This window comes from Sapajus apella, unplaced genomic scaffold (genome assembly GCF_009761245.1).
Source record: "Sapajus apella isolate SASKATOON/1434 unplaced genomic scaffold, GSC_monkey_1.0 scaffold29, whole genome shotgun sequence".
Classification (NCBI taxonomy): domain Eukaryota; kingdom Metazoa; phylum Chordata; class Mammalia; order Primates; family Cebidae; genus Sapajus; species Sapajus apella.
Window position 1 is genome coordinate 23,257,139 of NW_022436969.1, and position 16,598 is coordinate 23,273,736.

General features: G+C 42.3%; 1 protein-coding gene across 4 annotated transcripts in view; it reads right to left on the reverse strand.

Moving 5' to 3' along the window:
- SPIRE1 (spire type actin nucleation factor 1) overlaps positions 1-16,598 on the reverse strand; it is a 206,589-nt gene that overhangs the window by 16,911 nt on the left and 173,080 nt on the right. The gene's annotated exons all lie outside the window — the stretch shown is intronic.

A 16,598-nucleotide genomic window follows, 5' to 3' on the forward strand; every position in this document is an offset into this window, starting at 1 on the left:
TGTGAAAGAGGGTATTTAATATCACTTTTTCCATAGTGTTATTGGAAAGATTAAATGAGGTAATACATTCAAAATGCTTAACACATTACCTGGCACACAATAAAACAGTGGTTAATATTATAAGGGAAACTGAGGTCAGGAGTTCAAGACCAGCCTGGCCAACATGGTGAAACCCTGTCTCTACTAAAAATACAAAATTTAGCTGGGCAAGGCGGCAGGTGCCTGTAATCCCAGCTACCTGAGAGGCTGAGGCAGGAGAATCACTTGAACACGGGAGGCAGAGGTTGCAGTGAGCCAAGATTGCACCACTGTACTCCAGCCTGGGCGACAGGGCAAGACTCCATCTCAAAAGAAAAAAAAAAAGGTCAGGTACAGTGGCTCACACCTATAATCCCAGCACTCTGGGAAGCTGAGGTGGGCGGATCATCAAGTCAGGAATTCCAGACTAGCCTAGCCAGCACAGTGAATCTCCATCTCTACTAAAAATGCAAATATGAGCTGGGCATGATAGTGCACGCTTATAGTCCCAGCTACTTGGGAGGCTGAGGCAGGAGAATTGCTTGACCCTGGGAGGCAGAGATTGCAGTAAGCCGAGTTCGTGCCACTGCACTCCAGCCTGGGCGACAGAGCAAGACTCTGTCTCAAAAAAGAAAAAAAAAAAAAAGAAAAATGTCTACATTGTACCAAACAAAATTAAAATTCCTATTACCAGTGAGAAGAGATCCTAACTTGTTTTAGACTAAACCAAAATGAAGTGTATTTATTCACAAAATATTTACTAAATACTTTGTGATATAAACATTAACTTGTAATTTCTACTTAGTATCTAAAGTTTTAAACACAAAAGGAAGAATATTAGGCAAATATATTCACTCATGACTATGTGAGATTAATAGTGAAAATTATTTGATGTTCTTAGCTAAAATAACAAAAATTAAAAAAAAAATTTCAATTGTTTTATTTTGCTTTAAGCTCTGGGATACATGTGTAGGATGTGCAGGTTTGTTACATAGGTAAATGTGTGCCACGGTGGTTTGCTGTGGCTATCAACCCATCACCTAGGTATTAAGCTCAGCATAAAATAATTTTTTAATAATTAGCTATTCACCAAAAACTGGTCTGACCTAAAACCTACTGCTGAAATCATTAGTTTCATGTAAGCTACAATACAGAGTCTGGTCAAAGAACAGGGCAAGAAAAAAGGCCATGTAAGCCACATAGTTCAAACAAAAAAGGGCTAGTCTGGGCGAACTGGCTCATGCCTGTTATGCCAGCACTTTGGGAGGCTAAGGCAGGCAAATCACTTGACGTCAGGACCTCGGGAATAGCCTGGCCAACATGGTGAAACTCCATCTCTACTAAAAACACAAAAATTAGCTGGATGTGGTGGCAGGTGTCTGTAATCCCCGCTCCTCAGGAAGCTGAGGCATAAGAATCACCTGAGCCTGGGAAGCAGAGGTTGCAGTGAGCTGGGATCATGCCACTGCACTCCAACCTAGGCGACAGAGTGAGACTCTGTCTCAAAACACAAAAACCAAAAAAATCAAAAAAGGTTTAAACAGTGACCTCCACACTTTTGGGACTTATGAAGAACAAATCAGGCACTGTAAGCAAAGCTCTATCCCAGATATGATGCAGGTCACACTAATCTCCAAAAAAGCTCGCACGCAATTAGAACAATCTTTTTCTGTTTACAGAAGTTCAGAAGGAAATAAAAGCACAGAGTATCTCTTAGGAAAAGGAATAAAGAAGTTATATACAGTACTTCCCAAATAATTATCTGCTGAGGAGTCATACACAATACTTCCCAAATAATTATCTGCTACCGTGATTAAAACAGCAGAAACCATCCCTGTGCCTCACACGCTTCACCCACCTTTGCTAGCAATATTTTTGTAGTCTAACTTTACATGTTGTTACCTTTGTTAGCGTTAAGGGAGAATTGGATCATGTTTCTTTACTCCAGCGTAGAAACTATTTAGAGTTAAATTTTGTACAATGAAAATATCATAATTGGCCGGGTATGGTGGCTCACGCCTGTAATCCAAGCACTTTGGAGGCCAAGGCAGGCAGATCACCAGAGGTTGGGAGTTCAAGACCAGCCTGACCAACATGGTGAAACGCCGTCTTAAAAAAAAAAAAAAGAAAATACCATATGTAATTCTGTAAGAAAACTATCTCTGAGAAAAAGATGGCTCTATAAACAAATAAGTATATCGGTCAGAATGAAGTTTTTTTTTTTTTTTTTTTTTTTTTTGAGTTGGAGTCTTGCTCTGTCGCCCAGACTGGAGTACAGTGGCACAATCCCGGCTCACTGCAACCTCTGCCTCCCAGGTTCAAATGATTCTTCTGCATCAGCCTTCTAAGTAGCTGGGACTACAGGTGCACACCACCACATCTGGCTAATTTTTGTATTTTTAATAGAGACAGGGTTTCACCACATTGGCCAGGCTGGTCTCGAACTCCTGACCTCATGATCTGCCCGCCTCAGTCTCCCAAAGCGCTGAGATCACAGGCATGAGCCATCGCGCCAGGCCAGAATGAAGTCTTTTATAAGAAATAAAAAAGACCAGTAATTTTATGACCACAAATGTTAAAATTCCAAAGAAAATTGAAAACATGAGAAGCATAGTAATCTGTATCTGAAGTGGTGGAGCCAGAGCACACTACTGCAGTTCAGCACTGGCCACACTTCCACTCAGCTCAAAGAACACCAACATCTGGCCGTACATGTGATGTGGCTCTCTCAAGTTTACTTTATATTTCATGTCCTTTTTACGTACGTGTTGACCTCCAAAACAAGGAGAGCAGTGGAGGGAAGCTTTGCTGGAAGGGGCTCTTTCTCTCGTTCAGACTTTATTCTCAGTGAAGTCCTATAAAACCTCAAAGCTGGATTTTTCCACCACTGCTTCTGATCTTTAAAATGACTACTCAATGTTTGATGATCCTGACAGTCCTTTGAAGAAGCAAAACAACTTAATCAATAGGCTTCACTGTGTCCAAATGAGCCAGTTCCACTCTAATCAGTCAGAAGAACCTGAGTGCACAATTCAGCATTTCTCAGCATCTTTTTTATCTAGAAAATGTGGTTAGGTCGAATATTCTTTACAGTCCTCTCCAGGTCAAAAATGTAAACCGAAACTAAGTGTCTTTCCTTTCCGGGCACGGTGCCTCACACTTGTTTCCCAGCACTTTGGGAGGCTGAGGCCAGAGGATCTCTTGAGCCTGGGAGTTTGAGACAGCCTAGGCAACATGGTGAGAGCCCATTTCTACAAAAAATAATAAGAGAAAAAAGAGCCACGTGTGGTGGCATACCCCTAAGTTCCTAGCTACTTGGGAACCTGAAGCAGGAGGACCCCTTGAGCACACGAGGTCGAGGCTGCAATGAGCTGTGTTTGCACCACTACACTATAGCCTGAGTGACAGAGTGAGACCTTGCCTGGAAAATAAGTCTAAGTAAGTCTTTCCTGAATCTCCCTTTCCAAAGTAACACTAAAAATTTGTAGATATGGTTCTAGGGGAATTAAAATTTCAGTTTAGGTGAATTTAAAGGTAAATTTGATTTTTAAATCTTTTTTTTATTATTTTTTGAGACAAGGTCTCACTCATTCAACCAGGCTGGAGTGCAGTGGCATAATCTGTTCACTGCAACCTCTTCCTCTTGGGTTCAACCGATTCTCCTGCCTTAGCCTCCCGAGTGGGTGAGATTACTGGCAAGTGTGCCACCATGTATGGTTAATTTTTATATATTTTTTTTAGTAGAGATGGGGTTTCGCTACATTGGCCAGTCTGGTCTCGAACTCCTGACCTCAAGTGATCCTCCTGCCTTAGCCTCCCAAAGTGCTGGGATTACAGGCCTGAGCCACCACCGCATTGGCCACATTCTGATTTTTTTTTTTTTTTCATCTTAATAATGCTGAATACTTTTATTTTACTCTCACTCTTTTTTAAAAATATATATACTTTACTAGATCTCCTGAGACTCTTCCAGATGCAATTGAGGCAAAACTAGATTTTGGCACTAAGAGGGTGCATTCTCTATTTAAAAAGCAGTAATACAAGAAAACCACATAATATATTCAAGTTTTTATTTTCATTAATTAGTTAATTCAAGACAGGGTCTCACTGTATTGCCCAGGCTGGAGTGCAGTAGTGCACTCATGGCTCACTGCAGCCTTGACCTCCAGGGCTCAAGTGATCCTCCCATCTCAACTTCCCAAGTATCTGCGACTACAGACATGTGCCACCATGCCTAGCTGGAATGGTGCTAATTTTTTTTAAAAAAACATTTGTTGTAGAGACGGGGTCTCACTATGTTGTCCAGACTGGTCTTGAATTCCTGGCCTCAAGTGATCCTCCTGCCTTGGATTCCCAAAGTGCTAGGATTACAGGCATAATCCTATACTGGCCACCATGTGTGGCCAGTATATTAATTTCTTAAAAAATGCTTTTGCAAAAAGGAAATAACTAAGGTTTGACATTAGAATCTGATGTACCTTGATTACCCAATGCACATACAATATACTGAAATATTACAGATATAAAGAACTGTTTTAAATTTTACGCTGCTCCCCCAGAAGTGTTCATGTTCCTCTGTCCCTTAATACCCACAAAAGGCAGCTGCACACAACTTTCTGATTGCTTAAAATGAATCTTCTCCAGGATTAGTTCTTGTCCCAGAGGAATCACAAAGGCCCTCAGAAGGAGGGCCAGGGAACTTTTAAAGGTCAGTTCTCCTGAGAGAAGAGTGTGTGTTCACATGTGTGTGCATATGTGTGGGTACATGCATGTGTGTGTACAGACTCCTGTTTGCTGCATGCCGTCTCATGTCTATTTCTACTACCTAATCACTTTTTGCTTGTCTGGGGAATTCTGATGGGTCTCTGACATCTCTAGAACATGAGTTGCTTCTACTGCCTGACCTGCTTCCCAAAATCTGCTTGTGTTTTTCGTCTGATCTCAGTGACTGGCTGATCCTCAGAGTCAGGGCTTCTCTAGCTCAGAACCGTGCCTGCAGGAAAGCCTCCTGCACTGCTGCTTTGCTCCAGGGCCCACTGGCACCGAATACGGCCAGAGTATAGTTTCAGGGGCCAGTATGGGTACTTAACTCACTTAACAGGAATGGAAATCTTCCTCTTCCAGAAAAGAGGTTCAAAGAGGGCTCAGACACAGCTCCTTTGTTTAGCTTTTCCACTGGAAGCTTTGATATGCTACAATCAAAACTCATCTTTCCTTAAAAAAAACTTACCCAAAATAGGCTAGGAGAGGTTATTAGAGATAAACCAGAAACACTGAAATTAGGTTTCCAAGAACTGAAAAAAAAAAAAAGTAATGGAAAAAAGGTCTGGTGTGTGTGGGCGGGGGGCTAAAAGAGGGGGTCTGTGACTAACACACTATATGGCTTTTCTAACTCAGTCTCTACCACGCTGCTGTTTTGTCACTGAAAAGTAAAAATGCTGGACAAAATTTCTAAGGCCCCTTCTAGTTAAAAAAATATTTTTTTGTTTGTTCGTTTTGTTTTTTGACACTAGAGTCTTGCTCTTCAAGTGATTCTCATGTCTCAGCCTCCCAAATACTGGGATTAGAACCATGTGCCACCACACCTGGCTGATTTTTGTATTTTTAGTAGATATGGGGTTTCACTATGTTGGCCAGGTTTGTCTTGAACTTCTGGCCTTAAGTGATCCATCTGCCTTGGCCTCTCAGTGCTCAAATGACAGGCGTGAGCCAGCACACCCAGCCTGTGTTCAGTTTGGGCATTCTCATGTACAGTGAGAATACTAGCAAATTCATGAGATATATGGCCTTCAGAGTTAGAGAGACTTGAGTTTCAAATCTAACATTATCATTTACTAGCTCTTTGAACTTAGACAACCATTTTGTGTCTCTCTCTCTTTTTTTCTGAGACAGAGTCTAGCCTTGTCACCCCTGCTGGAGTGCAATGGCAGGATCTCAGTTCACTGGAGCCTCCACCTCTGGAGTTCAAGTGATTCTCATGCCTCAGCCTCCCGAGTAGCTCAATTACAGGTTGTACACCACCACACTGGGCTAATTTTTATCTTTTCAGTAGATACGGGATTTTGCCATGTTGATCAGGCTATCTTGAACTCCTGACCTCAAGTGATCTGCCCACCATGGCCTCCCAAAGTGCTGGGATTACAGCTGTGAGCCACTGTGCCTGGCCAGTTTTCTTATTTATCTTTTATACAAGGATCATAGCTGGCATCCATGGTCTTTGTAAAGACAAATTTGATTTATATCTAAAGTCTAACATACGCTGGGCATGGTGGCTCATGCCTGTAATCCTAGCACTTTAGGAGGCCGAGACAAGAGGACTGCTTGAGACTAGGAGTTCAAGACCCCTGTCTCTATAAAAAAATGAATCCAAACAACAAAAACCCCAGCAACAATGAATGTCTAACACAGGGTTAGCGCAATACAAAATAGTCATTGTAGGGTCACCGTGCCCAGCGTTTTTGTTTCTTGTTTTCTTTTGTTTTTTTTTTTTTGAGACAGGGTCTCATTCCACCACCGGGACTGAAGTACAGAGGTAATCACAGCTCACTGCAGCCTTGACCCCTTGGCTTACGTGATCCTCCCACCTCAGCCTCCCAAGTAGCAGGGATTACAGGCATGTGTCACCATGCCAAACTAATTTCTTGTATTTTTAGTAAAAATGGAGTTTTGCCATGTTGACCAGGCTGGTCTTGAACTCCTGGGCTCAAGTGAACTGCCCTGCCTCAGCCTCCCACAGTGCTGGGAGCCCAGGAGTTCAAGTCCCAGGCTGGAGTGTAGTGGCAATGATTATAGCTCACTATAGCCTTGAAATCCTGGGCTCAAGTGATCCTCCTGCCTCAGCCTTCCAGTAGCTAGGACTACAGGTGTGCACCAGATGAAGTCTGGCTCTGCTGCCTAGGCGGGGGTGCAGTGGTGTGATCTTGGCTCACTGTAACTTCCGCCTCCTGAGTTCAAGCAATTCTCCTGCCTCAGTCTCCCAAGTAGCTGGGATTACAGGCACGTACCATAATGCCCAGCTATATTTTGTATTTTTAGTAGAGACAGAGTTTTGCCATGTTGGCTAGGCTGGTCTTGAACTCCTGAACTCAAGTGATCTACCCACCTCAGCCTCCCAAAGTGCTGGGATTACAGGCGTGAGGCACCATGCCCAGCCAATTTTTTTTTTTGTAGAGATGGAGGTCTTGCTATGTCGCTCAAGCTGGTCTCAAACTCTTGATCTTGAGTGATCTGACTGCCTTGGTCTCCCAGAGTGCTGAGATTATAGCTGTGAGCCACCCACCTGACTCATTACAGTTTTCTTTAAGGCACTTAGCAATATGTATCAAAAGCTACACAAATGTCCATTCTTTCACCCAGAAAATTCAGTTCTGACAAAAAAAAAAAATTGAGAAACGGAAGCAAAAATATAACGATGCTCACAATACTGTTGCTATTTATAATGGTAGAAAATTGGCAACAGCCTTAATGTTAAAAAATAGAGGACTGAGTAGATAAAATACAGTAGGTTATTACTGTGGAATAAACCACACAGATCAGGCATCATGTTGGAAAAGGACATTTAATCAAATGGAAGTTGCTCATATTTTGTTAATTAAAAAGCAAGTCAGTGTCTTTGTTCTTAATTAAGGAGGTTTTTTTTTTTTTCAATTTTTCTTGATTGCATTTTAGGTTTTTGGGTACATGTGAGGAACATGCAAGATTGTTGCATAGGTACACACATGGCAGTGTGATGTGCTGCCTTCCTCCTCATCACCAATATCTGCATATTTCTCCCCATGCTATCCCTCCCCTATTTCACCACTACAGACCCCAGGGTGTGATGCTCCCCTCCCTGTGTCCATGTGTTCTCATTGTTCAACATCCACCTATGAGTGAGAACATGCGGTGTCTGATTTTCTGTTCTTGTGTCAGTTTGCTGAGAATGATGGTTTCCAGCTTCATCCTGTCCCTACAAAGGACACGAACTCATCATTTTAGATGGCTGCATAGTATTCCATGGTGTATATGTGCCACATTTTCCCTGTCCAGTCTATCATTGATGGGCATTTGGGTTGGTTCCAGGTCTTTGCTACTGTAAACAGTGCTGCAATGAACATTCGTGTGCATGTGTCCTTATAGTAGAACGATTTACAATCCTTTGGATATATACCCAGTAATGGGATTGCTGGGTCAAATGGAAATTCTATGTCTAGGTCCTTGAGGAATCACCACACTGTCTTACACAATGGTTGGACTAATTTACACTCCCACCAACAGTGTGAAAGTGTTCCTATTTCTCCACATCCTCTCCAGCATCTGTTGTCTCCAGTTTTTTTAATGATTGCCATTCTAACTGGCATGAGGTGGTATCTCAATGTAGTTTTGATTTGCATTTCTCTAATGACCAGTGATGATGAGCATTTTTTCATGTGTTTGTTGGCCTCATGTATGTCTTCTTTTGTAAAGTGTCTGTTCATGTCCTTTGCCCACTTTTGAATGGGCTTGTTTTTTTTTGTAAAACTGTTTTAGTTCTTTGTAGATTCTGGATATCAACCCTTTGTCAGATGGGTAGATTGCAAACATTTTTTCCCATTCTGTTGGTTGCCAATTCACACTAATGACTATTTCTTTTGCTGTGCAGAAGCTGTAGAGTTTGATTAGGTACGATTTGTCTATTTTGGCTTTTGTTGCCAATGCTTTTGGTGTTTTGGTCATGAAGTCCTTGCCTATGCCTATGTCCTGAATGGTTTTGCCTAGGTTTTCTTCTAGAGGTTTTATGGTGTTAGGTTTTATGTTTAAGTCTTTAATCCACCTGGGGTTACTTTCAGTGTAAGGTGTCAGGAAGGGGTCCAGTTTCTGCTTTCTGCACATGGCTAACCAGTTTTCCCAACACCATTTATTAAACAGGGAATCCTTTCCCCATTGCTTGTTTTCGTCAGATTGTCAAAGATCGGATGGTTGTAGATATGTCATGTTGCCTCCGAGGCCTCTGTTCTGTTCCATTGGTCTATATCTCTGTTTTGGTACCAGTACCATGCTGTTTTGATTACTGTAGCCTTGTACTATAGTTTGAAGTCCGGTAGTGTGATGCCTCCTGCTTTGCTTTTTTGCTTAGAATTGACTTGGCTATGCAGGCTCTCTTTTGGATCTATATGAAGTTTAAGGTGGTTTTTTCCAGTTCTGTGAAGAAGGTCATTGGTAGCTTGATGGGGATAGCGTTGAATCTGTAAATTACTTTGGGCAGTATGGCCATTTCCACGATATTGATTCTTCCTAACCATGAACACGGAATGTTTCTCCACCTGTTTGTGTCCTCTCTTATTTTGTTGAGCAGTGGTTTGTAGTTCTCCTTGAAGAGATCTTTTACGTCCTTTGTTAGTTGTATTCCCAGGTATTTTACTCTCTTTGTAGCAATTGTGAATGGCAGTTTGTTCTTGATGTGGCTCTCTTTAAGTCTGTTATTGGTGCATAGGAATGCCTGTGATTTCTGCACATTGATTTTGTATCCTGAGACTTTGCTGAAGTTGCTTATCAGTCTCAGGAGATTTGGGGCTGAGACGATGGGGTCTTCTAGATATACAATCATGTCGTCTGCAAATACAGACAATTTGACTTCCTCCTTTCCTATTTGAATACCCTTTATTTCTTTTTCTTGCCTGAGTGCTCTGGCTAGACCTTTCAATACTATATTGAATAGGAGTGGTGAGAGAGGGCATCCTTGTCTAGTGCCAGATTTCAAAAGGAATGCTTCCAGTTTTTGCCCATTCAGTATGATACTGACTGCAGATTTTTCGTAAATAGCTTTTATTGATTTGAGATATGTTCCTTTGATACTTAGTTTATTGAGAGTTTTTAGCATACAGAGCTGTTGAATTTTGTTGAAGGCCTTCTCTGCATCAATTGAGATAATCATGTGGTTTCTGTCTTTGGTTCTGTTTATGTGGTGAATTATGTTTATGGACTTGCGTATGTTGAACCAGTCTAGCATCCCCAGGATGAAGCCTACGTGATCATGGTGGATAACCTTTTTGATGTGCTGTTGCAATCGGTTTGCCAGTATTTTATTGAAGATTTTTGCATCTATGTTCATCATGGATATTGGCCTGAAGTTTTCTCTTCTTGTTGAGTCACTGCCGAGTTTTGGTATCAGGATGATGTTGGTCTCATAAAATGATCTGGGAAGGATTTCCTCTTTTTGGATTGTGTGGTATAGTTTCAGAAGGAATGGTACCAGCTCCTCTTTGTATGTCTGGTAGAATTCAGCTGTGAACCTGTCCGGACCTGCGCTTTTTTTGGGGGGTAGGCTCTTAATTGCTGCCTCAACTTCAGACCTTGTTATTGGTCTATTCAGGGTTTCAGCTTCTTCCTGGTTTAGGCTTGGAAGGATGCAAGTGTCCAGGAATTTATCCATTTCTTCCAGGTTTACTAGTTTATGTGCATAGAGTTGTTTGTAATAATCTGTGATGACAGTTTGTATTTCTACGGAATCTGTGGTGATATCCCTTTTATCATTTTGTATTGCATCTATTTGATTCTACTTTTTTTTTTTTCTTAAATTAATCTGGCTAGTGGTCTGTCTATTTTGTTGATCTCTTTGAAAAATCAGCTCCTGGATTTATTGATTTTTTGAAGGTTTTTTTCGTGTCTCCATCTCCTTCAGTTCTGCTCTGATCTTACTTATTTCTTGTCTTCTGCTAGGTTTTGAGTTTTTTTGGTCTTGCTCCTCTAGCTCTTTCAATTTTGATGATGGGGGTCGATTGTAGATCTTCTTGCTTCTCATGTGGGCATTTATTGCTATAAATTTTCCTATAGATGCTGCTTTAAATGTGTTCCAGAGATTCTGGTATGTTGTGTCTTTGTTCTCATTGGTTTCGAAGAACATCTTTGTTTCTGCCTTCATTTCATTTTTTATCCAGTCAAGATTCAAGAGCCAGTTGTTCAATTTCCATGAAGTTGTGTGGTTCTGAGTTAGTTTCTGAATTCTGAGTTCTAACTTGATTGCACTGTGGTCTGAGAGACTGTTCGTTATGACTGCCGTTCCTTTGCATTTGCTGAGGAGTGATTTACTTCCAATTATGTGGTCAATTTTAGGGTAGGCGTGATGTGGTACTGAGAAGAATGTATATTCTGTGGATTTGGGGTGGACAGTTCTGTAAGTGTCTATTAGGTTTGCTTGGTCCAGTTCTGAGTTAAAGTCCTGGATATCCTTGTTAATTTTCTGTCTCATTGATGTGTCTAATATTGATAGTGGAGTGTTAAAGTCTCCCACTATTATTGTGTGGTAGTCTAAGTCCCTTTGTAAGTCATTAAGAACTTGCCTTATGTATCTGGGTGCTCTTGCATTGGGTGCATATATATTTAGGATCATTAGCTCTTCTTGTTGCATTGATCCTTTCACCATTATGTAATGTCCTTCTTTGCCTCTTTTGATTTTTGTTGGTTTAAAGTCTATTTTATCAGAGACGAGAATTGCAACTCCTGCTTTTTTGCTCTCCATTTGCTTGGTAAATCTTCTTCCATCCCTTTATTTTGAGCCTTTGTGTATCCTTGCATGTGAGATGGGTTTCCTGGATACAGCACACCAATGGGTTTTGGCTTTTTATCCAATTTGCCAGTCTGTGTCTTTTGATTGGGGCATTTAGCCCATTTACATTTAGGGTTAATATTGTTATGTGTGAAATTGATATTGCCATTTTGATGCTAGCTGGCTGTTTTGCCCATTAGTTGATGCAGTTTCTTCATTGTGTTGATGCTTGTTACCATTTGGTATGTTTTTGGAGTGGCTGGTACTGGTTGTTCTATGTTTAGTGCCTCTTTCAGGAACTCTTGTAAAGCAGGCCTGGTGGTGATGATATCTCTGAGTACTTGCATGTTCACAAAGGATTTTATTTTTCCTTCACTTATGAAGCTTAGTTTGGCTGGATATGAAATTCTGGGTTGAAAGTTCTTTTCTTTAAGAATGTTGAATATTGGCCCCCAGTCTCTTCTGGCTTGTAGGGTTTCTGCTGAGAGATCTGCTGTGAGTCTGATGGGCTTCCTTTTGTGGGTAACCTGACCTTTCTCTCTGGCTGCCCTTAGCATTTTCTCCTTCATTTCAGCCCTGGCGAATCTGACGATTATATGCCTTGGTGTTGCTCTTCTTGAGGAATATCTTTGTGGGGTTCTCTGTATTTCCTGGACTTGAATATTGGCCTGCCTTGTTAGGTTGGGGAAGTTTTCCTGGATAATATCCTGAAGCGTATTGTCCAGCTTGGATTCATTCTCTCCGTCACATTCAGGTATACCTAACAAATGTAGATTAGGTCTTTTCACATAGTCCCATATTTCTTGGAGATTTTGTTCATTCCTTTTTACCCCTTTTTCTCTAATCTTGGCTTCTCGTTTTATTTCATTGAGTTGATCTTCAACCTCTGATATCCTTTCTTCTGCTTGGTCAATTCGGCTGTTGAAACTTGTGCATGCTTCACGAAGTTCTCGTGTTGTTTTTCAGCTCCATCAATTCACTTATATTTCTCTCTAAGCTGTCCATTCTCATTAGCATTTCGTCAAATATTTTTTCAAGGTTCTTAGTTTCTTTGCATTAGGTTAGAACATGTTCTTTTAGCTCATAGAAGTTTCTTATTACCCACCTTCTGAAGCCTGATTCTGTCAATTCATCACACTCATTCTCCATCCAGCCTTGTTCCCTTGCTGGTGAGGAGTTGTGATCCCTTGAAGGAGGAGAGGTGTTCTGATTTCGGGTGTTTTCATCCTTTTTGTGCTGGTTTCTTCCTATCTTTCTGTATTTATCCACCTCTCATCTTTGTAGTTGTTGACTTTCAGATTGGGTCTCTGAGTCGACATTCAGTTTGTTGATGATGAAGTTATTTCTTTCTTAGTTTTCCTTCTAACAGTCAGGACTCTCTGCTGTAGGACTGCTGAGGTCCACTCCAGGCCCTGCTTGCCTGGGGAGCAGCTGCAGAACAGTAAGGGTTGCTGCCAGTTTCTTCTGCTATCTTTGTCCCTGAAGGATACCTGCCTGATGTCAGTCTGAGCTCTCCTTTATGAGGTGACTCTTTGGATATACGGGGGTCAGGGAGATGCTTGAGGAGATAGTATGTCGTTTATAGAAGCTCAAGTGCTGAGCTGTGAGCTCCGTTGTTCATTCAGAGTTGCTGGGCAAGTACGTTTAAGTCTGCTGCAGCTGAACTCATAAACCCCCCCTCTCTTTTTTTCCCCCAGGTGCTCTGTCCCAGGGAGTTAGGGCTTTATTTATGAGTTTCTGTTGTGCTGCTGGCTTTTTTCAGGGCTGCCCTGCCCAGCAAGGAGGCAGCCTACTCACTGTCTGCCCGCAGAGGCTTTGCTGAGCTGCTGTGGGCTCTGCCCAGCTGCCATGTGAATTTCCCTGCAGTTCTGTTTATATGGGTGTAGTTAGAACTGCCTCGGTAATGGTGGCCCACCTCAGTAACGGCGGAGTGCCTCTGTAATGGCGGGCGCCCCTCCCCCACAGAGCTGGAATGTCCTGGGTTCAGCTGTGCTTGCTGTGAAACTCAATCCAGAGCATTTCAGATTGCTGTTTTTCTGTGGGGGTGGGACCAGCCGAGCCTGATTACCTGGCTCCGTGCCTCAGGGCCTTTTCTTTTTTTTGTCTCCCAGGTGTTCCAGTCGCCTGTTGAAAAGGCTCCAGGATCTGTGTGATTTCCTGTGCGGTGACCCACTGCGCCGGCTGAAACAGCTGTGCTGAGATTCGTGGCACTTTTTTGCCCAGGAATCTCCTGGCCTGGCTCCCTGTTTCAGTCCTCTTTTCTGTCAGTTGAATGGGTGGCTCTTTATTCCCCGAGCTCCAATCGCCAGCTAAAATGGTGCCCGGACCCGTGTATTTTGTATGGAGAACCGCCGCACCAGGCCGGCCAAAACAGCCACGCCAGTCAAAACAGCTGTGCTGCCGACCCGTGGGGCTCCTCTGCCTGGGAATCTCCTGGTCTGTGGGCAATAAAAATCTGTCTGGAAATGTGGCTTCCACTCACCCTCCATGCTTTCGCTGGGAGCGGAAATCCTGAGCTGCTCCTAATCAGCCATCTTGGATCCGTCCCAAGGAGTTTTTTTTTAAATAGTTGAGTTTGTAATTGATAATGTAAATAACATCATTCTGATTTCATAAGAGTATTTGATCTACAATAATATATTAACTGATTACAAAGAAATTCAGAACTAAATAAGGGTTAAACAGTAAACTGTTCTATGTGATAATCTGGGCCCACATTTTAAGTTAAACCTCAAAGACAGCAATAGGTAGTAGGGAACTTCTGGTGGACAATGTCATCAAATAAAAACCCTGCAGGGGAGCACAGGTGATATCCTGCAATGGTAGAAGGCATCTCTTAAAAAAATAGAGTCTCTATGGAAAAGAAGATTAAATAAGATCATGTATACATAATTTACCATATAGTAGGTATTTTGGTGGCTAGAAAGCATTTCTTAAAATGGAAAAAAAAAGTCATTGCAAGAATGAATCCTGATAAATTAACAGGTAAAATTTACATACACGTGACAGCATTTCCTGTATCAGGATTGATTAAAGTGTTTAGTTTGCAGTTGCAAGTGTCACTGCTTTCCCTTCAAGGGGAATTTCTGGTCTTGGTTGTTTTCGGTACAGAGGGTGGGCAAAGAGGCCCATGGAGGCCAGGTGTGGTGGCTCATGCCTGTAATCCCAGCACTTGGGGAGGCCAAGGCGGGTGGATCACAAGGTCAAGAGATCGAGCCCATCCTGGCTAACACGGTGAAACCCTGTCTCTACTAAAAATACTAAAGTTAGCTGGGTGTGGTGGCGGGCACATGTAATCCCAGTGACTCAGGAGGTGAACGCAGGACAATTGCTTGAACCTGGGAGGTGGAAGTTGCCGTGAGCCAAGATCTTGCCACTGCACTCAGGCCTGGCGATAGAGCGAGATTCCATCACCAAAAAAAAAAAAAAAAAAAAAGAGGCTCATGCAAAGGGCAGTAGAGACAGGTGGACTCCACTGGTGAGTTCAGTGTCAGCAGCTGAGTGCTGACTCAGCAGTGGGCCACTCCCTCTTGGAATGGAAAAGAAATTTCACATTGTTCTTTGAGGCCTTAAAGAGGCCTTGAAGGATGGGGGGTTGTAGGTGGGGAAGGCTCTAGTCCCCACCTCCATTTCTAGCTGATTGACACTGTACTTCTGTGTAAGTCTGGTGTGAAGAAAAAGTTTTGGCACTTAAAAACATGTTTGGAGCAGGTGCGGTGGCCCACGCTTGTAATCCCAGCACTGGGAGGCCAAGGTGGGCAACTCACCTGAGGTCAGAAGTTCAAGACAAGCCTGGCCAACATGGTGAAACCCTGTCTCTACTAAAAATACAAGGATTAGCCAGGCGTGATGGCGGGCACCTGTAATCCCAGCTACTCAGGAGGCTGAAGCAGGAGAATTGCTTGAACTCAGGAGGTGGAGTATGTAGTAAGCTGAGTAAGGTTGCGCCACTGCATTCCAGTCTTGGCTATGGAGTGAGGCTCTGTCTCAAGAAAAACCCCAAAAAACCATGTTTGGAAGCCAATCATTAAACTTGAGGAGGAGAGGGAAAATGGGCAAGTAGGTGATACAACTGAGAGGCAGGAAGCTAAAGAATGAAGTCAGCCTTTTTTGAGACTGTCCTTTATTTGTTCTCTGCTGTCTTCTACAGCCCTGAGTCTTGACTTGATCTTTGCTCATGGTGCAACGCCAGCCAGGAATTCACTAGATAAGTCAGCAGAGTCACCAGATGCCAGAAGTGCACTTAGGAGCAGAGGTTTGAGTAAGACTGCACCTCTGCTCTCAAGAAGGCACAAGAGTCGTCACATAAGCCAATTCCTTCTAAAAAATCTCTCTCTCTGACATTAAAAAAAAAAAAAAAAAAGGCACAAGAGAAATACATCAACATGCTGTGGCACAGCCCGGCTCACATCCCGCAACAAAATGGAAAGCCCTCTGCTGTCTTTTATACTCATTCTAAAACCTAAGTCCTACTACTCTTCCACATGGCTTCTCCAGTCTTTCCAGCCCCTGTGGTGTTTACTCACTGACTGAATTGACCTCCGCAGTCTCTGGACTTCTATAGCATCCAGTCACACTCTACATAGCGTAAGACAGTGTCTGGAAGACACAGTGCTCAGTAAACACTTAGAATGATTCTTAGGTATAGATATACTTTTTATATTCTATTTAAATTATAAACAATAGGAAAGCGATGACCATCATATTTCTGCCTCTACCTTTAGTAGTTACTGAAGGCTTTCAATAAATATTTGGCTGGAAAAAATGGAGTGGTATTGGAAAAAAAAAGTTGGTGAAAAGAATAGGAGAAGAGTTTTAAAATGCACTAAAAAGTGGGGAACAAAAAATTGCTAAAAAATGTGAACGAAGAGCGCCCATGTAATATGATATGGGATGTATTTAACAGTCTTTGAATTTGTGGCCATTTGTAAGACAGTAAATATGACCAGAGGTAAGTCAATCTTAGTTTAGGAATAGACAGAATTCCTTGACATCTTTTCCAATTTCATGCTTCTGGGCAAAACTGTCATGTTTTGGAACTGGAAGAGACCTGGAGATCACAGAATCAGCTCCCCTC